This window comes from Platichthys flesus, chromosome 8 (genome assembly GCF_949316205.1).
Source record: "Platichthys flesus chromosome 8, fPlaFle2.1, whole genome shotgun sequence".
Classification (NCBI taxonomy): Eukaryota; Metazoa; Chordata; class Actinopteri; order Pleuronectiformes; family Pleuronectidae; genus Platichthys; species Platichthys flesus.
Window position 1 is genome coordinate 7,127,877 of NC_084952.1, and position 25,219 is coordinate 7,153,095.

Genomic DNA, 25,219 nt, shown 5'->3' on the forward strand with positions numbered 1-25,219 from the left:
GAGTAGTTGCTGTGAAATCATTCTCACACACACAACAATGGCAATCAGGCTGCGATCACGTACAGGGTCACAAGGAGAAAAACCTGTCGCCAAATGTGACCCTCGGGTGCAGAAGACAGTCGAATGGTTTAATTCAGCAACCGCTACCCTGCTCAAACACATGATTGGGTCCATATTGTCCACGTTCAATTAAAGAGAGAGAGAGAGAGAGAGAGAGAGAGAGAGAGAGAGAGAGAGAGAGAGAGAGAGAGAGAGAGAGAGAGAGAGAGAGAGGTGGGGGGGGTTCACACACACTTGGTAAGAAAATACATTATTTCTCCAGTTTATCACCAGCAGATGTAATTAAAACAACCTCCGATTTCTCGCTAACACTTCCCCATCAGTTTACGGAGAAGCGGCCCTGTTGACTCTTAATGCGCGACGTCCGCGGGCAATACACCAATCAGAGCCGCCGTTTACTGGCTGTTGCTAGGCAACCAAAACTTTCAATACATGAATCACCCCGGACAAGATGAGATTTGTGCAGGCTCAACACTTGAGCGCGTTGCATCACTCCACACACACACACACTATGCACTTCAAAAAAATACTTGGGGATGCAGAAGAGTGGGAAATCTAATGAGAAAAGCTAAGCAGCAGGGCGGAGGGAGCACAGGCAGCAGCTCGGGAGGAGATTGGACGCCTGCAGGAGGGCTGATATTGAATGTTCTCACATGCACTGTTGACGAGGAGCGACATGTTTTCTCTGGTCAAAAGCGACTTGCATTGTGGGAGTAATCTCTGTTTTCATGTTTTTTTCTTTAGATGTTTTACCAGCAATGCCATGAAGCTGGCAGGAAACATCCTTTTTAACAAATACTCGGAAGGAGGACGTTCATCATTAGTCCTAGAAGCCCCAGGGGCTTGTGTAAACTGATTTTTTTTCGATTTTTAAATGCTGAGAAAAAACAAGTTTGTATAATCATATCTTTCTATGTATAAAATCTATGTGCAGATCCAGAATACAAAATGTGATTGGCCCTTGAAGTGAACTTATAATAATTCCTTGACTCTTCATGATCTCATCTCATCATCTCATTTTCATCCGCTTATCCGGGGTCGGGTCGCGGGGGGAGCAGCTCAAGCAGGGGGCCCCAGACTTCCCTTTCCCGGGCCACATTGACCAACTCTGACGGGGGGATCCCGAGGCGTTCCCAGGCCAGTGTTGAGATATAATCTCTCCACCTAGTCCTGGGTCTTCCCCGAGGTCTCCTCCCCACTGGACGTGCCTGAAACACCTCCCAAGGAAGGCGCCCAGTGGGCATCCTTACCAGATGCCCGAACCACCTCAGCTGACTCCTTTCTAAGTAAAGGAGCAGCGGCTCTAATCCGAGTTCCTCACGGATGGCTGAGCTTCTCACCCTACCCCTAAGGGAGACGCCAGCCACCCTTCTGAGAAAACTCATCTCGGCCGCTTGTACCCGTGATCTCGTCCTTTCGGTCATCACCCAGCCCTCATGACCATAGGTGAGGATAGGAACGAAGATCGACTGGTAGATCGAGAGCTTTGCCTTGCGGCTCAGCTCTCTTTTCGTTACAACGGTGCGGTAAAGCGAACGCAATACCGCCCCCGCTGCTCCGATTCTCCGGTCAATCTCACGCTCCATAGTACCCTCACTCGCGAACAAGACCCCAAGGTACTTGAACTCCTTCACTTGGGCTAAGGACTCATTTCCTACCCGGAGTAAGCAATCCATCGGTTTCCTGCTAAGAGTCATGGCCTCAGATTTAGCGGTGCTGATCCTCATCCCAGCCGCTTCACACTCGGCCGCCAGCCGATCCAGTGAGTGCTGAAGGTCACAGGCCGATGATCCAATGAGGACCACGTCATCTGCAAAAAGCAGTGACGAGATCCTCAGACCACCGAACTGCAACCCCTCCCCACCACGACTACGCCTCGATATCCTGTCCATGTACATCACAAACAGGATTGGTGACAAGGCGCAGCCCTGGCGGAGACCAGCATCCACTGAGAACGAAACTGACTGGCTGCCGAGGACGCGAACACAGCTCTCGCTTTGGGAGTACAGGGATTGGATGGCCCTGAGGATAGACCCCCTTACCCCATACTCCCGCAGCACCTCCCACAGTTTCTCCCGGGGGACCCGGTCATACGCCTTCTCCAGATCCAAAAAACACATGTAGACCGGATGGGCATACTCCCAGGCCCCCTCCAGGATCCTTGCGAGAGTGAAGAGCTGGTCCGTAGTTCCACGTCCGGGGCGAAAACCGCATTGTTCCTCTTCAATCTGAGGTTCGACGATCGGCCGAACCCTCCTTTCCAGCACCTTGGAGTAGACTTTACCAGGGAGGCTGAGAAGTGTGATGCCCCGGTAATTGGCACACACTCTCTGGTCCCCCTTTTTGAACAGGGGAACCACCACCCCGGTTTGCCACTCCTTTGGCACTGTACCCGACTCCCACGCGATGTTGAATAGGCGTGTCAACCATGACAGCCCCTCAACACCCAGAGCCTTTAGCATTTCTGGCCGGATCTCATCAATCCCTGGGGCCTTGCCACTGCGGAGATGTTTGACCACCTCAGTGACCTCCACCAGGGAAATTGACGATGAAACACCATAAACCTCGAGGTCTGCCTCCAACATAGAGGGCGTGTTATTCGGATTCAGGAGTTCCTCAAAGTGTTCCTTCCAACGTCCGACAACCTCCTCAGTTGAGGTCAACAGAGTCCCATCCTTACTGTACACAGCTTGGATGGTTCCCCGTTTCCCCCTCCTGAGGTGCCGGATAGTCTTCCAGAAACACTTTGGTGCCGACTGAAAGTCCTTCTCCATGGCCTCTCCGAACTTCTCCCACACCCGCTGCTTAGCCTCCGACACGGCAGCAGCTGCAGCCCTTCGGGCCTGTCGGTACCCTGCAACCGAGTCAGGAGTCCTCCAGGATATCATATCCCGGAAGGCCTCCTTCTTCAATCGGACGGCTTCCCTGACCACCGGTGTCCACCACGGTGTCCGAGGGTTACCGCCCCTTGAGGAGCCTAAGACCCTGAGGCCACAGCTAGCCGCCGCAGCTTCAGCAATGGAGGCTTTGAACACCGCCCACTCCGGCTCAATGCCCCCAACCTCCACAGGAATGCCAGAAAAACTCCGCCGGAGGTGTGAGTTGAAGATACCTAGGACGGGGGCCTCCTCCAGGCGTTCCCAGTTCACCCGCACTACTCGTTTGGGCTTACCAGGTCTATCCGGAAATTTCCCCCACTCCCTGATCCAACTCACAACCAGATGGTGGTCGGTTGACAGTTCCGCCCCTCTCTTTACCCGAGTGTCCAAAACATGCCGGGGATTTATGAGTATCCCCACAGCCGCCCGGCGATTTATGAGTTTCCCCACACCCGCCCGGCGCCTCACGCCCTTGGCAACTCCAGAGAAGAATAAAGTCCAACCCTTATCCAGGAGTACGGTACCAGAGCTGAGACTGTGCGTGGAGGTAAGCCCCACCAGATCTAACTGATAGCGCTCCACCTCCCTCACAAGCTCCGGTTCCTTTCCCCACAGCGAGGTGACGTTCCACGTCCCCAGAGCCAGCTTCTGCCGCCCGGGTCTGGTCCGTCGAGACCCCTGACCTTCGCTGCCACCCATGTGGCTGCGCACCCGACCCCAACGGGTCTTCCCACAGGTGGTGGGCCCATGAGATGAAGAGAGGGGGGGTGCCACGTAGTTTGTTCGGGCTATGCCCGACCGGGCTCCGTGGCAAACCCGGCCACCAGACGCTCGCCATCGAGCCCTCCGTCTGGGCCTAGCTCCAGACGGGGGCCCCGGGCTTCCTCCGGGCTGGGTCCCATCTCCTCTTGTATCGATATTCATTGAGGGTTTTTGAACCATTCTTAGTCTGGCCCCTCACCTGAGACCACTCTGCCATGAGAGACCCTACCAGGAGCACAAGGCTCCAGACAACACAGCCCTCAGGTTCACAGGGACACGCAAACCTCTCCACCACGATAAGGTGACGGTTCAAGGAGAGGCAGAGGAAGTTAATGGTAAACGTCGTTGACAGGTATTGCCCTGTTTTATGTGATAAATATTTGTGTATCCTATTTACTATGTTTTCTCATAATGCACCTCCGATTTAAAAGCATTAAATATGAAAATTGCCAAGAGTTTTTACTTTCAAAACCGTTTTGACCCTAATCCTAACCCAACCCCTGGTAAACAATGAATCACCTGCAGAATAAGGAATGGTGCATGGAGGTTGGATATTTGGGTCCTTTGTTTAAAATGTGACCTACTATGTGGTTTAAATTGTTAAAACCCTGCTCAGGTTTGGACAAAATTAGTTTTATAAGATTAAGTTTATTTTAAAAGATATATAAATGTCTCTAAATAGGAGGCTACAGCCATTAGAGGGTTAGCTTAGCGTTGCACAACTGCTGCCAACAAGGGACAACAGCTCGTCCAGCTCTGTCCAATGAGACCAAATTTACCTGTCTATAGTTCATCCATTAGCACATTCTCTAATTATTACAATATTAAAATACAGAAACATGATTTGCAGCTTTTCAGATCACTCCACTGCCGGATGTGTGGCAACTTCAAAAGACAACACACTGTTTACCTATGACTTACCTGCGACAGCCGTTGTGTTAAATTGAATCACAGACTGGATAACGTGCAGAAGCAAAGTATATATATCTTGAATGACAAAAATGTATTAATGGCAGCAGCTTCACATGGAGGTGATGGGGGAGGATGCCTGCTGTCACAGCTGAGAGCCCGGTTCACATCTACAGTCCTGATTGAAATAATGGGAAGATTGTGGTTTTGGTTTGATGTAAATGATTGTGATGTATTCCTGGTCACTCTCTTTTAAGACATTTCACATTTACTGATTGGAAAGTAAGCCTGAACCGGAGTTAGAACCCGGGAAACCCTGGAGGTCCAGGTGAGCTTAAGTCTCTTTCTGTATTAAGTCAGACCACAAGTGTGTGTGAGCAGTTAACTCAAGCATGACAAAGCTTAAACAGGCTCATGTGCTCATGCCTCAAATTTGTAGTTGACAAAGTTTTCCAAGTTTTCCAACTATACCAGGGAGGGAACCACTCAAACCAATCATTTAAATCGTTTTAGTGGGATACTTCCTGTATTTAATGGAAGTTGAAGTTTCTCCTATGTGAAACGCCTTGGGACGACTTACTGCAAATTGCACAAAAAAAGAACCCCAACCTGCTCATACGACTCAAGGCTGCTGTTGTGCTGTGTGAGGCTTTGCGGTAGGTGTCTAATTGAAGCAACCTGCTGTGAACCAGGCACCGATACATCTTTCCAGCTGGGGGAGACACGTTTACTGGGATTATGGCTCATTCGGGAATATTAATGGCTGATTAAGTATTAATAGATCTCCTCAGATCAGTATTTACACTGTACCAGTTTCCAGTTTCTCCCTTCTCGCTGGAGCGCATGTGACTGAGAGAGCTGTAATAGGCGCTGATGTTCTTGAATAAAGAAGAAATGGCTACTGAAAACAAATATCGATTGCCAGGTCGTCAAACCCAGTGCACACAAACTGAGGAAGAGGAATTCACGCTGAGTAGTCAAAACATGTCAAATATCATCATGGGCCTGGGGGGGAAGGGTGAGTGCAAAGAAAGCATTAGCAATGGTGTAATTGGCTGCAAATGGTCCAAAACACTTAATGATGTGTGAGTGGAATGTATGCTGGCACATAAAATAATCCCCTTGTAATGAGAATTCACTAGATATCATTGGCTTTGTTCATGCCCCAGCATCTCTGGGAGAGCTTAGCCACCAGAACAGTAACAATACGCCGTGGAGCAGAATACATTAGAGAGCAAAGTAATATGACACACAAAAAAATGAAGTGGTATTAAATGGCTCTTCTTCTTCTTTGCTTTTGAATGATTGAATCAATATGTTTTTGTGACGATGGGCAGGTTGTCGCCGTCGTCTCTTAACAAGATGTACTTTCTGATGTGGTGAGAGGGGACAGAGAATGGGGTTTGAGTTATTTTGGTTGTTGCAGATTAGGAGGCAGACAAGCAAAGCCTCGCAAATCCCAAGCCGGGGTACCGCAGGAGGAAAATGAAGAAAGAGAAGTTTGGATAAACAGCTCACAAAACCCAGACGGTTGTAGTCCCCACTTTTTCCCTCCCTCGTCTTATTCAGGTCGGCTTTGAGAGGAGAGTTGTTGTTACATCGTGGAAAAAGTATTCAAATCCTTTACTTCAATAAAAGTACCTATGAATTTAAATGTAAAAAAATAATCCATGCCACATAGAAGCCCCTGCACTCAAACTCCTGTACAAGAAGTTCTTTGAATCAGATAATATGTACTGACAAGTATATGTGAAGTAAAAATATTTTCTTGAAATATATTTGCCCTGTGCAGAAAGTTTCCCCCTGCGACTGATATGTTGTGATAAAGGACATGTTGTATTTGTCTTTGCCAATGCTAATGCATGAATGTTGAATGTTAATGACGTATCCACTCAAAGGTGAATGGAGCTAATTTTAAATACTTTTCAAACAATTAGGTAGATTGGTCCAATTGGTCCAGGGGTCAGAACCCTTCAAACAGCCATTGAATAAATCATGAGATAATGAGTACCTTTACCTCTTTGCACTCAAAACAATTCTGCAAATGAAACCACAGTCTCCCCGGGATATTACATTTTCATCTAGCTACACTGCATCATCAAAACGTAACATAACATAATCATCAATAAGAGATATGTTGTTACCTCATCCAGGCAGCCTATGTTTTCACACCTGTCTGTTGGTTTGTATGTTTATTTGTTTGAAAGCCGGATTACACTAAAAGAACTGAAGGGATTTTCATGAAACTAAGTGAAAGGCTGCAGTATTGGTTTATGAAGAACCCATGACCCCTTATGTAGACTTCTCTTTCTTTAACGTTGTGAGATAGGCAGTTTTTAATAATTTTCACAGTTTTCACAGGGAATAATTCACAGCCTTTGATGAAAAAAGCTAGACAACGTGAGGGAAGTGATAAACACGAGTTGGTGCTATTTATTGCTGCTTGATTGAATTTGAGGGGAAGGCTGGGCCTTGACAGAGGTATGTGCTGTACTCAGTGTCTTTAATTCATGTAGTTATAAGGTTAAATGTGACCTTGCATCCATTTGTTGTGACGACAGCCTTACACATGATCAGGAGCCACAGACCGGCCAAATCGGTTGAGAAGCTTTTTGATTTAAATCCAGAACAATTCATTTAAAGGTTGACTGTCTGCTCTAATTCGTCATTTCATAAAGTTTCACTATAAAATGATCCGGACAAGAAGTAAAAAGTAAAATAAAATGGAAATAAATTAAATTAAAATTTCACACTTGTCACAAATGAACATTTAAATTCACTGTGAAGTGTAATGCATATGAAGTATTTTGTGGATATTCTTCTTCAGGGATTTCAGTGACTAACGTCCTCCTGTAAGGTCGACTCATACAATTTTAAATTTAATCAACTCATTTTAGATTATAGTCTTGTTTCAATTTGAATTGAGATTTGAAGGGAAGCCATTAAATACGTGCAGAAGAATAATGACAGCCGTAAAAGAGGAGGACGAGTCCTGATAAACCCAGCAGATGAACAGAAATGAGTCTTTAAAAAACTGCTACTGTTAAAACTAAAAAGAAATATGTTTCCTGCCAACTCCAGGAGGTTACATTTATATTTTATGAAATTAAGGCCTCTAATGCAAAGTAAGATGAGGAATAGGAACTGAGTATATCTGAATAACAACTGGGCTGAATGTAGCTGAATGTCCAACAGAGCACGAGCTGTCCGAGGTTTCTGCTTCATTCTGACCTACAAATTCACACTCTGTGACCCTGCAGCTCAGTATCCATGACTGAAACATGGAAAAAACACACAAATACCTGCATCTGTGCAAGGCTGTCGACCCTGTCAATCCTTTTAGACAATTATAATGAACTGGATCATTGTATAAAGTGCAAAATCAAATATACATGCATCAGCTTTATTTCACTTCACTGAGGGAGTTGATATGGCTCTTAAGTAAAGCTTCTTCCCACAGAACATTAAAAAATAGTAGTTGTGGTTGCACATGTTGTACAAATTATAAAGCAGTGTTTTGAGGAACTGAATGTATGTACACATACGACTCATATTTTTAATTTCTGTATTAAATTATTTTCCAACTTACTTCATTGGTTTGACTTCATTTATTTATCTATTTATTAATGATACGATTTTGTATTTATTACTGTATTGAGTAACTACTAGATATTATAATTCTTATAATGAGAAAATACTGGATGTTTGAATTCGTATATAGAGTATCTGCTGGATAGCAAAGGTAGTACAAGGAATCTGTGATTAGTACTACATGTTTTTTTAACAGCACCTTCCTCTGACATGCGCAGCAGCAAAACGAAACCACCCGCAGTCGACTGAAAAAAAAAGAAAAACGTCAACAAAAAGCACGTGTCGCCCTCTCGCTTTCCGTACTTGGCTCCGCCATTGTTAGAGGCAGCTTCGTTGCTAACCGGACGTCTTCATGGTTGCCAGGAACAAAGCGGCGAGTTTCCCATGGAAGTGTCGGGAGGTGTCCCGGGGCTCACACGGCTCTGAGGAGCACGCACCGGGGTTCCAGGTACTTTAACACGTCCTCTTCCCCTGTCGCTGTCACTTCACCGGTGCTAGCCGTTAGCATTAGCATCTGTCACAAGTTTACTCTGAGGCTCGGCTGGTGACACTTTGGTCGCATTTCCGTGTTTTGTCACTTTTGTTTAGTCTCGTATGAAGAGCTGCGTGGTAAGAAGTTTCCCGCTGTCACTTCCATGCACTCACCGGGAAGTTGGGAGAGTTTAACTCCCGCAGCTGTGGCGGGACTTGAACCGAACAGGAGTGTCAGCTCCACGGTGACAGCTGCACGGTTCCCTCCAGCCTCCACATGTGGGTCTTTCTAACCGCTGGTCAGTCCTGTGTCCTGGTCAAACATGTCCCGTCACTGTCCAAACCAGCATCTGTAGAGCAACATGCAAGACTGTGAGCTCAGGCAGCAGCTGACTGCACCAGAGTTTAACAGAGTTTTATTTAAAAGGCCTAAAAGAGCAAATCTTCTTTTCACTGACATGCATCAGTTTCCCACCATTTAATGCAAACCTGTTGCCTTGAGAGGATTCAGGCTGGACTGTGGCAACACGAGATGCAACATGTTGTACCTCCTAATGCACATTACTGTATTATTCGTTATTATACTGTTATTGGAGAGGCGGTGGACTAGTGGCAGAAACTTGGACTATGGGCAGAGAAGGTCTCTGGTTCGTCTCTGGTTCGACTCCACGGAGAGACAACAAAAGACGAACCTGGATTGATCTATCCAAGAGGATTCTCCCTACCCTGTCTAGTGCCCCTGAGCAAGGCACCTTACTCCCCCAACAACTGCTCCCAGAGCGCCGTACATGGTCGCTCACTGCTCTGTGTGTCCTGCACCAGATGGGTCAAAAGCAGAGGTTAAATTTCCCTACCTGCATGAGTGTGCCTTTGCATGTCTGTGCATGTGTTTAGGACTAATAAATGCATCTTAAATCTTAAAAATCTTAAAACTTATCTGAACCCACATGTATTAGGGTTGATGATATCCGTGATTGATTAGTGAAATATTGGTGAGGCAACTTAATTCTGTGGAAAGTACATTCAATTTGACATTGTGTGGATGAGGTTTTACGGAAGTCTGAGATCTGCTCCATGGTGGAGGCTTGTCTGGGACTACCAGGATCATCTGTGGTAATGAAACTGGCAGATATGAGGGGGGTTGCTCATAAACGGTCCTGATATGAACATTCACTGAACTGTCATTATGTGGGTTGAGAGAAAATTGTCCAGTTGTATTGGAACTTTTTATTACTAAATCATGTCAGCTAGTAACCTACACTGTCAAAATGAACAAGGAAATGACTTTATAGTCATTGTAACTCATTATTTTTTTATTATCGATCAATCTCTATAAATATAGTCTTATATTTAACAAGCAAATAGTCAAGTTGATTTCTTCAAATAATGTGTTTTCTATTTATCTAAAAACCAAAGATATTCAGTTGGCAATGACACAAAATAGATAAATGCTGCAAATTTTCCCATCTGAGAAGCAGCAACCAGAGAATATCTGCTATTTGTTTGTCAATAAATGACCCCTGTTTTGTCTCTGTGTGCTGCAAAGGACTTTGGGTCATTGCAGTTAGTTTTTTCTGCCATATGAATAAAGATGAGTTGAACTCAGTTAAATGATTAATTCATCATCAAGTAGATAAACAAATTCATAAGACAACTATAGTGAGTGTGCTCTGGGGTCAAGTCGAAAGTCAAAAACTGTTTGCAGGAAATATTTAGAAGTCTCGTCATCGTGCTGCGCTGTTAAAAAATTAGAGCAACACAGTTTTGCTCTGTACAGCAAGACAGTTTTATGAGCGCCCTGAGAGTGATATGGAAATAATAAGAATCACTGTGTGGCTCTTATTTAAATGATATGAAAACCAGACTCTGATTAGGGCATGGAATTGGAGAGCTTGCCCCCCCCCCAACATTCATTTCCAGAAAGGCTCAAGATGATGAGCATTTCTTCGGAGATTTGAAGGATTATTGAGTCATTAATGGTCACCTAATGCTCGTGATATATGAGGTGTCACGCAGGTGTGAAAATCTAAATCCAGTAATGAGCTAAAGCGTTTCTTCTCAGGTATAATCCCTTATCTAGACTCCACATTTTGCAAAGAGAGGCGACACGGACGGCAAAGGTTAATCCTCCTATTTATTAAAAATGGAGGATGCTATGTGTTCTGGCCCACTCTGAGTCTCTGTTGTCAAAGACATAACCAGAATCTGTCATCTGAAATGACACTGGAATGACTTTCTGCATTCGAGCAAACCAGTGAAATCCTGTTAGAGAGAAAAACTGCACAACTATTCTATCTGCTGGAGAGATGCCAGCCAATATACCTGATGTTTAATTTTGTAATTTTAAGCATTTCCTGTTATGTTTTGTGGATTTATGGGAGGTGATTCATAATGTGATTTTGTTTCCAATTTCTTCATAAGTATGATCCATGCAACCATACATATAATCATGCCTTTAATCAAAAGCCTTAGCCGTTTTAGCTCAATCATTTAACAATTAACAAAAACTCAAGTGCCAACAATTTTGAATATCTACTTTAGAGCAAAATCTATCTATCCACACTATTTCAAACATTCCAGTATATTTTTTTTTTACTAGCTGATTTTTGGCCAAATTATTTTATGATTTTCAAATAAAATTATTCAAATAGTATTTGGTAACTAAATGTGATACATTTTTTAACAAATGAGGCCAACCTCACAATCTGATTAAATGTTATTGCCTTGGAAATAAAACATTTAAACTGTTTGCAACCTCTTAGCAAAAAAACAAGTTTTAAATCTTTTATATTTTGGAGTTCAGCCTTTCCAGTGATAGTCCCACGTTCACAATATTTAATCCTTTCTGTTGTGATGTGACAGATTAGGTTCAGGAGTTTACCTGCCTCCTTCGTCTTGGGCCTGATTTATTTAAGCAGTGTTGAGGACTGCACGACCAAGATGTAATAGGGGTGTCAATATTCGTCATGTCAGCAGGTTGTGCTTCATTAATCTGTCTGATTGATCAAGCATCCATGTGCTTCAATGACCTTGCTTTGCACAAATAAGAGCTGCAGCCATGCCAGGGATACCTGATCTACTTGCTCTGCTGATGGATTTATGCTTGACTTATTGAAGGCACGAGACAGAGACAAATGCTCACACCCAAGCTGTGACTGCAGAGCATATTCTTCATGTGTAACACAAGAGGAGGCCTATTGTGACATTTTATGATGTAACTCAGTGATGACTGTGGAAGCAGATTGAAGTCATTGTAGTCTGCTGACTTATTAAGCTCTGATCATTTGTTTGGCATATTTTAAAAGAGACAATAGAGATAAATTAGGAGCGGATGAGAATTATTTGATTGATTACATTTATTTTATAATTTTTACCAGTGGCTACAATCGTCAGAGGATTAAAAACCAAATGGCAAAGTTGAACAGCCTCAATATTTCATTTTCGATTCATAATATAAAACAGGCTACAAACTACTGAGAAATTAACCTTTCGGAGTCGACTTTTCTCAGTTCTTGGAACGTTATTCTGTCTGAAATGGTCTCAACATAATTAGCAAATAGCAGCACAAATAGAACATGAGGATTTCACAATGTTCCCCACGAACTTTCACAGACTGTGGCGACCATCCATAGTCTGTTTTGTCTTCCATCAGTTACATAATGATCAGAGTTTTTTCCCACCTCTCATACAAACATAGAAGATCTCTCACTTATTGTTTTTTCATTGTTGTTACATTTGAACTGAAAGTCTGTCCTGCATACAAATTCATAGACCATTCTCACATTATGATTGATATCCCTACCCGTTATTGTAATACTGCCTGAAGATGATTGCTCACTGTAATCCTATCATTAGAGTAAATGTTAACACTATCATGGCCTATCAGTGACCTGTCAATTAATGTTATTATGTTGTTGCTTGCTCCATTGTTTGTTATTAAGCTTAGACTGTCCTCTCTGTTTGGTTGTACTCTGTGTAAAATTGCCCTGGCACCGTTATGATTTCATTCCCCAAATTTGTCTGACTAGACTCTCCTGCCTGAGGCCAATACAGCTAAACTTAGCTCAGTGGATGGCACCATGTTGAGAACATCTCCCATGTTCTGGACCAAATTGTTTTTGTCCCACTTGAGGTGAGAAAAGGTGACATTTCTCATTATGAGATGTTTTATTGAGCCTCAAGGGAATTCGGGAGCTGGATAGAAAGAGGGAGGTGGGTTGGAGGGTGTCATTTGAGTGGATCAATAAATGTGTGTATTATGTATTTATATTTTGGGTCTGTGAATACAGTAAATAAAAAATGTAGAAGAGTGGATAATGAGATAAAATCATAAAATCTGTGCCTGATCTGTGCCGGAATTTTTACCTCCATTGTGTATTTTGTTTTATCGATAACATTGTGAAATTTGTTTTGCTTCACAACAGCAACTCCATCTACATCATAAAATACCACTCTTAAGAAAAGAAATACAAAGGATACATACATGTAACATTGCATTGATCCACAAATGACAATAACAACGTGGGATGAAGTTCTTTATTTCATTTTTTGGATCGACTGTTGCACAAAATAGTGCTGCAGTCCAACCCTGCTGCAAGAGTAGACAAGAGGGTAAAATTGACACGCAGATGAAGGATCTTAATTATAGTCACCTCCCCCTGTAAAGGTGTCATGTTACCCTCTGTTCTGCGTCACTCAAATCGATGTTAAAAATACATCTATTTCAGAAGTTTAAACATCCTCTACCTTTCTGGTCCTAAAATAGACTGGTTTAAATGACAGTATGAGAGCATATGCTATATGCTTCCCAGGAGGAAAAAATAAATAAATAGAGCAATGGACTCGCTCATACTCCATGAGTCACATGGGAAATGCTGTAGGCCGACGTATGTTACATATAGAGGGTGAATAGAAATCCCACAGTGACCTTGAAGTGTACACCGAGGATAAACAGAAGTGCAATGCATTGGTTTTACTTTTAGGGCAGAGTTCAGTGCCTGATAACGGGTTCCATTTAATCCTAAACACTGACCTGCTATACACAGCCTTTTTTTTGTTTTCTCAGGCAGACTGAATTGCTGTTGAGATTGGTCTAACCGCCCTGCAACGATGTTCTTTATCACTGCCTGTGGTCAGTTATTTAGGCTATGTGGCTTTCAGCTTATGGGGTAAATCTCCTCAGACGATCTCAATAGGTGTTTGATCTAATGTGAAGTTTCCAAAAGGTGTTAAGTAAATTAATTTCATAGCCCAGTAAGTCTAGAAGCTGCAGTGACATTGACAAGGGGGGAGATTCATGCTAATCTGAAGTAGACATAGCAAGTGAGAAGCGGTTAAAATTGTCAGAACAATCTGAATCATATGAACCTGTACCAAACAATAAAACCTGGACGATTTATTGGAGGCTTGCAGATAATTTGTCTTTCATGGACATATTGCCGTCTTTGTTTGTTTTCCATCATGCTGGGATATGAAAACATTTCTTTTACAGAATAAAGAATGCAGAAAAGAAAAGAATCTTTATTCAAGCTATTAACATTTTTGATGTTTTCCTTTTGTTTTTTTGTTTATTTTTTCCATGTACAAAATTGATCATAGACCATGTCTTCGATGGAACTGATAAACAATCAAACCGATGACCTGCAGCAGTCTTCTAAATTCCCATCTTTTATGCAGTGCCGGAAATGGTGTTGTGTTCATCACGCCCAAACACGATCAGTGTCACGTATTAAACAACAGCATGAGATTTACTTTCTGCTTTGTTTTTTCACGGATTACCGGATCATCTCATCATGTTTTCCGTGCGTTCAGTCTTTTTGGTAGTTACCTTCACGAATGTCATATGAAAGCCACATTTTTTATCAGGCAGTGCTGATGGTGGGTTACAATTTTAGGGATTGAACTAAATCTCCAGTTGTAGTGATGAGCTGTGAAGACTTTGATTAGTGCAGGAAGTGGTTACAACAGCACTGCATACTTTACCCTTGACTCTCTTGTCCTGTTTGAATGACATCCACTCACTTCAAACTAATGGGAACTGGAATTAGAAGTTGCCATGAATGTCTAGGCACTGTTAGATTTTACAAGTTGGCTTCTGTCTTACCTCTCTGGTTTTATATGCTATGTTTTTATGTGTGGGATTTATGGAGAGTAACATAAGAAATTAAGTAATTTATTTACCCTTGGTGCATCCAGTAAAACTCTGCTACAGGCTGGTTCCCCGATGTAAACCCCACACTGGATCTTTTTGACTGGACAGTAAAGCTTGCAGTGACTGTCAACTGAAACACAACACTGGTAGATTTTGTAAAGACAGACTCGGCCCCGTCGTGGAGACTTTTTGATGAAAGATAGCAGCTGATTACCTGCCAAGGCATTTGAAATGACTCCAGCTCCAAAGCCAGGATACAACTCTGACAGAGCTGTGTGTCGGAAGCAGCCAGACATCTGGATTAAAGTGCGAAAAGATTCTACTGGTTATACTCCCCTAGAGCAAGTGATGGAGTCAGAGATAAATAAACTGAACCAACATGGGAGTTTGTACCCTGTTTCACGGACAGTCTAACATTTTACCCAGTTAATGAAAACAATCAGATTTTTAGAATATATTAATGAAACGCTATAATATATGAATTGTAATCATCAATTATCCTGGGGGTAAATATTTTGATTTATAATGATGTATTTGTCACCAATAATATAAGTTTCCACAAATGCAAGGATTACTCATCATTTAAAATAAGTAGTGTGACTTAATGAGGGACTGCATTTAGCTGCTTTGCCAGCACACTGGACGTGGAGGCTTTGCTCCATTGGCTCTCAGGTCAGGCACTGACTGGCTATTTGTATTAACTGCTGGTGCTTTATCAAAGAAATGTTTCTCTTTCCTACAGCTGGAATTGGCACGTAAAATTACTTTTGTCAAATCCCAAATGTAGAGAACTGGTAGAAGGCATTAACGGTCTGTGCAGAGTCTGGATTATGTCAATGAAGGGACACTCTTCTGAAGTTTAATTTTTTTAGAAATGCATTTGGCAAATACAACATTAAGGGGGATTAAAGATATGCTGTATTTTCTGAGAGCCATGAGCAGTGTGTGGTGTTTTTCTCTCTATATAAACTTTATTCTGGCTGAGCTCTGACCTCTCTCTTTGTGTGAACTGTCATGATGATGGCCTTGGATTACCTGGGAGACGAGTGACAGCTGCTGCAATGCGAATGAGGAGTGACACAGACAATTAACGGGCGGATTCAGCCTGGTCTGACCTTCTGATCAATGCCCTCCTATTTAGATCTAGCAGGCCAGCGACCGACACTCTTTTTCTAGACTAATAAAGCGACACTGAGAGCAGCTCCTGGGATGGACTGTCAATACTTTTAACACCCCCATCAATCCTCATTACTGTTAATGGTTTCTTTGCGAGTGTGAGCTGGATGTTGAAGAGGGTGTGGGTGGGCTTGGGTGTAGTTTGCGATTTGGCTACATCACAGTCATCATATTATCACCTCAGTCAGTGGAATGGCTGAGATAGTGTGTTGACTGATTGCTGTAATACAGTGTGAAAGTGGTTGATCATAAGCACCTCGTCAACTTTACAGGAAGAAGGAATATTTGACATAAGAAGAATATTATAATTATCTTGTTCCAGACTTCTGAATTTAGACCAACATCATAGATTTGTCTTGCAGTTCATATAAATGTGGTATTTAGGGATTATAGGGACCAACAAAAGTTACTGGATGAGGTAAATGAGGAGTTTGTTGGGGAGTTCTACTTCATATGTGACAGAGAAAGATGTGGTTCAGTTTGAAGAGAACAAGTTTGCCAATATTGAAAATCTAGGGTGTGTGGAGTTTGAAAGAAGTCAGTTTATCAAACCTCTCTTGGCCACTCTTCATCTCTGTGATCTCGTTTTCTCCATTTTTGGAGAATGTAGGCATCAGGCTCTGACAAGGAAGAAGAATAGAAATTCAGTCTAATTATACCAATTTATTGCAAAACTATCTGGCCACAAAAGTCTGATTTCTCTCAGCAAAACAATCACAGATCTTAAATCCATTCCTTTATTCATAAATTCAAATACAGCTGTAAGAAGGTGTCCCTTTATCTTCATAAAAGATATTCTGAATCTCAAACCACAATGACACGGGGCATTGTGTAATAATGAAGCCTGAAAATTCCTAGACAGTGGTTTATGTCCTTGTACTCCGAGGTATGATTGCACAGTTCTGGAAAGTTAATCACAGCAGCAACTAGAATTGTACTCAGTAGAGCCCTTACTTCTGCCAAGGCCAAACATTTACGTGATTGTGTAGTTATTTTACTAGAAATATTAAAGAATAAATTGTCTGATAATCAAAATGATTTGTTCGTCATAAAACATGGATAAAGAAAGTGAAAACTTTGCATAATGTTGCTAAATAAACCAATCAACATACAATCAAAAAATAACCTCCTTGTTGAAGGTAATTCATTATTGTCTCCATACTGGATAGAATTATGTAAATTAGCACAATGCTACACGGTCCACATAATAAAGTAATCTGGCTCAACCACGTGCATGTGAGAGTTTTGCTGAGTGGCTGAGGGACAGAAAGAGCCAGAAGCAACTGCTCTGCAGGATCCCTCTGCGACAGGATCCCCACTGAGCGAAAGCAACAATCTCATTGAAATGAGTGAAAAAGCTTGAGCTCTTGCAGCATTGCAGTTTTCAGTGTGAAAGGTACTTTGGGCTGTGCTTTGGCATCTAAAACTGAAACGGCTATATGAAAATCACCTTTAAGGCGACTACATCCGCTACATAGCAAGGAGGATAACACAGGTAGAGGCATAATCATGGTTTGAGGAGCACCGGCTTAATTTGGTTATTTTTGTTTTGCAGGCTCACAGATGAAGGCACCCCACCGCAACATCATGTTTTCCAAAGAGAAATGGCCTCTCTTTTGATAGACTGGTCAATGACCGCAACATCACAGGTATGATTTCCATTGCATCAGAGATCCAGACTTTTCAAAGCTGAACGAGACCACAATCGGCCATATCCTACAACCCTTATTTTAAGTCTCTTAGAAAATGTAATTTTTTAAGAAATGCTTCAGACAAATTCAAAAATTCAACTAATAACAAGTTTGGATCTTCAGTATTTTTCTCTCTCTCCTCGACTTTTTCTAATTTAGAAAATTTCCAATAGTTATTCCCCAGTTTAAACCTCTCTAAGCCGAGTGTTAATTAACCTAATGGCTTTAAAAAAAAACAGTTGTGGAAAAGGGACTAATCAGTTAAAATCATTCCAGTTCTTTCAAATATTTCTCATATGCTGGCACTGTTCTTCAAATTGTGGCATTTACCAGTAATCGATAGTGCCTTCAGAAACTGCAGTCATGCACCTGAGGTTGTGATGTCTTTATATGATGTTAAAGATTTCTTGTGGTTCGATGTAAGTCGAAGTGCAGTAAAACAGCCCTGAAATGATTTTGCTTGCAGGGTGTCTGCTGTTCTTTGTTGTCCCAGTGGCTCAGGTGGTGCCTGCCGCTCCGGCTATTAATACTGGAATCTGCCTTCAGATTCAGCAGCAGATAACCGCAGCTGTATCTCCTCTAATTGTCTGTTGCCCAAGAAATAGTAAATACAGGAGATGTGGGGCTGCATGTCAAAGAGTTTTCTTTAACAAGATTCCGTGCCTGCATTTGGGCACATGCACAAATTAAAGACCTGCTCATTTGAATTTACTGCAGTTTATTTCCTTCTGTGGCATAATTATCGAAGCTCAGTTTTAGATTTTGGAAATGCAGCCATATGACTCTAATATCCTTTAAAATTATAAACTAAAAAGGGATTGGTCAGAATTACTGAACAACAATTCTGGGTACTGCATTGGCATTGAAATACACATTTCAATTAAGCTGCAAATGAATGGGAAGCATTGCTCAATAACTGAATTGTCTGCGTACTGTGATGAGCACGTTGTGTTAAATGCAAATTGACTTTTTATCAGTGTGCCAATATAAGTGTTTTAATAGTCTGCATTGTTTCCTTGTATTCCACTTTTTATAGACCTTAATGATTATCAAATGTAAAATTGTCCTCGTACTTATCACTTCTGCCTCTGTATCTGACCATGATCTACCAAACCAATCAGTGTGTTGAAGGCAAAATTAACATTTTGGCAGCATTGCACAGTTAATGGCTGTGCATCAAATGCCAATTTTCAACTCCTGTTCTCGTCCAATACACACAATCAAGCTCATTTATAGAGGAGCTAGAGTCAACAATGCTTGTTGCTACCTGTTTGAAGCAGAACTCATTAATGAGTTGTTGTTCATTACTGCGCCAAGTGGGAACTTGACAGCATAAAGCACTATAATGAGGAGCGACAATTCCACTTTACCATACTGTGAATGGTGTCTTGACAGCTTATAGTGTGTATTAATTATATAAGGTGTGTTTGCTTGAGAATTAATTCACTGTGTCTCCTGAACAGCAACAAATAATACCTTAAAAAACCTTAAAATGGTCAGTCATAGCAGACCATTTTATGTTGGCATTTGCTGAGTAAAAAATTGGCAAATCGGTCAGAAGATGCAGTTCCTTTCTGTTTGTCTGTGGCTCCCATGTCCTCTGTGTCTTCAGAAGCAAAAGCAATGTTTTTTTAAGTTTATGTAGCTTTTCAGTTAAGCCACACTTTGCATTTATTTTCTTTGGAGCTCACTCTAGATTTCCCCCTACCTCAGTGTGATTCACATTCACATCATGTGAAGATACTGCAATTTTAGCTGGTTGCTCATTCTAATTTTACACATGCTAGATTTCCATGTAATACTCAGTAGACGGTATAATGCCCTAGTTTAATGCCCAATGTGGAGGCAAATAGGTCACAGCTCCCATTTTTAACTGTGGGATAGTTTTGAGCTTCTGCTCATAGATGTCTCACCTCTGTGAGCCAGCTGGAAGATGTGATAAGAGCCTTTCTCTTCTCTTACTTCTTATTCAAAATACTGTTGCTTTTTGTCTTAGATTTTTAGATCTTTTAAGGTTATACCAAATATTGCGAGCCCTCTGAGGATGGAAAAAAGTTTTAATGAGCCACCATCGTGGTTGAGATTTCTCCTGATGATTGTTTATGGTATACATTTTTAATTTAATTTGAGGAACATAGCACAGGTAGACTTGTACTTGATCATATATTGTATAGATATTTAGTTTGGTATGAAAGTGTGAACTTCAGCTACTGAAATTGCAATTGATTTCTTTGGTTTTAGGCTAAAGATTCACAGGGAGAAAGAAAAGTATTTCTTAGTAATGGGGCTCATACTATTAACGTCTCAACCAAACAACATGGCTCTAACAGCCGCAGGCTAATATTCCCTCTTGTCTTTGCTGTGTCAGTCTGTCTGGCTCTCTCTTTCTCACTCACTCTCGTGATCACACGCACACACAAAGAAAGTAAATTTGCTCCACTGAATGCCAGAATACACACTTTCACATATACTATTACAGATACATTTTAATGATGCCCAAAAGCAACTTATAAACCATGATAACTGTTTATTCATATCACTGAATCAGCTTACAGTGTCGGTAAATTTGGACCTAATTGCTGGAACCAATAGTTTAATTTCCAAGTGCAATTCTGTCTCCATTTCAATCAAACTTCTTATTTGTATTTAGCTTTAACTCTAATTTGTATCATCATTAGTGGCTGCTGCCAGTGATTTTAGTTTGGATTCAGTGTCCCTGCACAATATGACAAATAAGTGGGCAGAATCACCCGCTATGGAAAGTAGCACAGTCAACATTTGGTTCAATGAACACATCATCCAAATCTCTAATGTGTTTTTCTCTCTTTCCACCGCACCAGTTTTGTGATGGTGGTATCTAATTACAATATCTCAACACATCTCAGCCTCTAGCATTCTGTATTTTCAAAAATATTGCTAGGGATTTTATATCTACTAGACTGAAATGCCTATTGTAACACCTACAGACACTCCAGCAGACCACCACATATACAGTATATGTATTTATTTTTAATCAGTATTTTTGACAGTTGGGAAAGTTTTACTCAAAAATATTTTTCGTCTCATGTAGGCAGAGTTTGTGGAGCTGTTTCTTTACACTGGACGGGGAAAGAATGTGAAGACAGGCTCCCTTTGAGTAACAGGAACTCAACAAAATGTGGCTTTTAGCATTTCTGAGAGTTCCCCTTTGCAGACAAACATCAATCGCTTTATGAACAATAAAAAAAATAGTTTGTCATGTATACAAATATACATCGAAAATAGACTTGTTTGCTTTCTTTCTGAGATTTAGATAAGGAGTCACCATACCGCTTTCGTGCCTTTTGTCTTATAAATTAAAAACAACGGACAGGACACGATCAAATAAGCTTAGTTTGGATTAGCAAGTCAATTTAAGTTGTTGACCCTGGCCCTTTTTTAAAAGTCTTGTATTTAATACAAATGACCCAAAAACAATCTGGTGAAGACTATTTCCTCTAAAGCTACAACTACTTGTTTGACTCTGTGTTTTTGTTCACCTTGAACAAACAACTTATATATCATGTTAATTGGTTGGCTTTAAACTAGATTTATGGTCAAAGCATTAGGGTTAATGGGAGTCCTGTCATAGGTGCATTCACAGCAGAGGCTGTGATTTATGTTTTAGCGTCGGTTGGTACCGCCTCTGCATTGCTGGAGGCATTTGCTCTATATGATCAGCTCATGTTTAATATTCTGCACAAAACTGTTTACATGCTGTCTTTTATGTTGATTGTGTTTATGGCCGTTCATTTCAGAGTGATGGATGCGATGAGCAGAAGGTTTCCAGTGTTAACAATCGGTAAATGTCTTTAACTGAAAGGAGAAAATCAATGAGTCTCTTAAACTTCCTTAATGTTAAAATTCAATCACATTGATGCGGATGTTAACATCGATGATTGCTTTGTCTCAAACTTTTCCATTCTTAACGACGCTTGACACTACAAGTCACGTCCATTCACATGTATTCAGCACTATTACCCATATATCCCATTCACACACTGACAAGTGCACCCATTAAGGGCCAATTGGGTGTCTTGGTTAAGGACGCTTTTACCTAAGGGACAGCAGGGGCTCAAACCACTTACACTCCGATTAGTGTACAGCCCACTACTTAGAAACCTCACGTAGAGCCCCATGTTAGAAATACCTTTCCCAGGACGAACAGAAGTGCAATATATGTTGCATGTAGCAGAACACATCGACAGTATAACAGTTTTCACAACTTTGATTATAAGAAATAGTCTGTATGAATTTCAAGAGTTATTGTCAGTAATGGTAGAGTATGTCAGTAGGTGTATTGTATGTCAAAGTGCTTTGTTTATGCTTTAGTCACTAGTGTCATCACCTCTCCAATCAACAGCAACACAATTTGAATCTTCACTGTGTTTACTGTTCTTGTTGTTAACTTGTATTTCCCCTCTATTATGTTCATTAAGGTAATAGGAAGTGTTCCCTTTGACCCCTTACCTTCGACCACGGGTCGCGCGCGGGGGTTTGTGGCGGTTCCTGTGGGGAACAGGTGTTGGCAGTGTCCATGTATTGAGTTGGAAGAATAAACGGAGAATTCAATAAACGTCGTGTTTATTACAGTTAACATTGGTAGCAGAGGATGGCTGCTAACTACAAAGTTCCGCCGAAGTTTGACGAAGCTAGGCCATACGAGTGTTGGAAAAATGAAGTCAATATCTGGAGACGAGTTACAGATCTCGACAAGAAGAAACAAGCCCTCGCGGTCGCTTTGGGGCTTGAAGGGAGAGCCAGAGAAACAGCCATGGAAATACCAGCGGATGATTTGGACAGTGATGACGGTATGGTGACATTGTTCGCGAAACTGGACGAGGTGTTCTTAAAAGAGGAAAAGGACCGTGCGTATGAAGCCTATTCGTACTTTGATGGGATCGTGAAGGACCGCGCTGTGTCCATGGCGGACTACATTATTGATTTTGAACAGAGGTACAACAGGATAAAAAAGTATAATATGACACTTCCTGATGCCGTGTTAGCCTTCAAGTTGCTAGACACGGCTTGTCTCGATGAGAAGAGCCGGCAACTGGCGTTGACGGCGTGCGCGGAATTAACGTTCACCTCCATGAAATCAGCGCTGAAACGGATTTTCGGTGGCAGGACGTCAGGCACATCAAACGGAATACAAGTGAACCAGGAGGTGGCGTTCTTCACGGAGCAAAGACGGCACGCAAAGGGCAAATGGAATAATGTCACGTCACAGAGCGCACAACAAAGACAGCCATTACCTGGCACCAACCCGCTGGATAAATTCGGTAAGAGATCGAGATGCGCTATTTGTCAGAGCACATTTCATTGGGCTAAAGACTGTCCGCACAGAAAGAATGAAGACGTAAGAATAACTGAAGATGTTGAAGAATGTAACATCACACTGTTTACTGAAGCTTTGTCTGACTCAGAAATCTTTCTGGCCGAATCACTGGGGTCAGCCATTATTGACACTGCTTGTACTCGTACAGTGTGTGGTGAGAAATGGCTAGAAAACTACATGAAGGAACTCAGCCAAGAAGGAGTTAATCAGATGTTGAAGACAGAAATACTCAGCTGCAGACCTTTTCGATTTGGAGATGGAAATGTAGTGTATTCCACCAGGAAGGTGAAACTACCTGCTAAGATAGGACAGACACAATGCTGTGTTGAAGCTGAAGTGGTTCCAGTTGATATTCCACTTTTGCTGAGCAAAACATCCCTTAAAAGGGCTGGAACTGTTTTGGATATGAAAAATGACAGCGCTGTGATGTTCCAACAGCCTGTACCTCTTGAGTTCACCAGTTCCGGTCACTACTGCGTAGACATCAGAGACAATGACACTGAGAAACGTAAAATTGAAGAGGATGTTCTTTTGGTCACAGAAAAGATGTCAACAGAAGAGAAACACAAAGTTCTCCTGAAACTCCATAAGCAGTTTGGTCACGCATCCGTAGATCGGCTACAGAGGCTCATCCAAAGCTCTGGAAACAGAGACAAAGAGTGTGTGGTTATTTTGCAACGAATAGTGAACGATTGTGACATATGCAGAAGGTACAGCAAGACCAAGCCAAAGCCTGCTGTGGGTTTACCCCTTGCTTCAGAATATAATGAGACTGTAGCAGTGGACCTGCATGAGTTGGAGCATGGTGTGTGGTATCTCCACATCATCGACCACTTCACACGTTTCAGTGCGGGAAACATTGTCAAAACAAAGAAGGCTGCGGACATTGTCAACTCTTTTATCCACACGTGGATAAGTGTCCATGGTCCTCCACGACGACTATACAGCGACAATGGTGGAGAATTCAACAATGAAGAGATCAGAGACATGGCAGAAAACTTCAATATTGAGACCAAAACAACAGCCGGATATAGTCCCTGGAGCAACGGCCTACTGGAGAGACACAATCAGACACTCACAGAAGTCATCCTGAAGGTGAAACGGGAAAATGGATGTGACTGGCATACTGCCCTAGACTGGGCCCTTATGGCTAAGAACAGTATGCTCAATGTTCATGGCTACAGCCCACATCAACTTGTATTTGGCCAGAATCCTAACCTCCCTTCTGTATTGGTTGATAAGCTACCTGCTCTAGAGGGCACCACTATAAGTGCTAGGGTAGGAGAACACATATCAGCATTACATGCTTCGAGGAAGGCATTCACAGAAGCTGAATGTTCAGAGAGGATAAGGAGGGCCCTGCGAAAGCAACTTAGACCCACAGATGATAAGTATGAGACAGGTGAAAAAGTATACTACAAACGGGCAGACTGCACAGAGTGGAAGGGACCAGGGGTGGTTATTGGTCAGGATGGAGTTGTAGTATTTGTAAGACACGGGGGAATTCTTGTTAGAGTACATCACTCTAGACTCTGTAAGGTGAACACACAGAATGTGGATAAGCAAATCGTAGAAGATGTTCTTTACAGAAAAGCAGAAAATGAGAAAACTTTTTCAAACAATGCAGCAGATTGTTCTGATAGTGAACAGACTACAGGCACAGACAACACCAGTGACGGAGAAGCGTTGCTTTCATCCATGACACAGACAAATGTGACACAAGCTGAGACAGAGCCAAATGTATGTGCTAACCCTGTTTCTTCTACAGGTTTAAAGTTAAAAAGTGGTCAGACTGTAACATTTGTAAACAGAGATGATGGTCTTCAACATAAAGCCAGAGTTTTAGGCAGAGCAGGCAAAGTCACAGGAAAGAACAAAAACTGGTATAACCTGCAACATCTTGAACCTGACGGCAGTGATGGGCAAAAGGAATCAGTTGACATGTCACGTGTTAATAGCCTTAACATTGAACCAGAAAACGTAGAAGCTGATGTACTTATAACCAAAGACATCTCATTTAGTGAAGCCAAACTGGAAGAAATAAAGAATTGGCAAAATAATGATGTTTTTGAGGAAGTTGAAGATGATGGTCAAAAATGTGTCTCCACCAGATGGGTCTGTAGTCTAAAAGAAACCTCCAAAGGTATTGCACCTAAAGCACGACTTGTAGCCA

The 25,219-nt window shown here is 42.0% G+C and overlaps 1 protein-coding gene across 2 annotated transcripts in view; it reads left to right on the top strand.

The window, feature by feature from the left end:
* Positions 1–8,520: 8,520 nt before the first annotated feature.
* The window catches only part of enox2 (ecto-NOX disulfide-thiol exchanger 2), a 163,777-nt gene continuing 147,078 nt past the window's right edge, over positions 8,521–25,219 (top strand). For both annotated transcript variants that reach the window (XM_062394409.1, XM_062394411.1), the window contains exons 1-2: positions 8,521–8,649; positions 17,555–17,648. The gene's annotated coding sequence lies outside the window, so the exon portion shown is untranslated. The remainder of the gene's footprint in view (positions 8,650–17,554; positions 17,649–25,219) is intronic.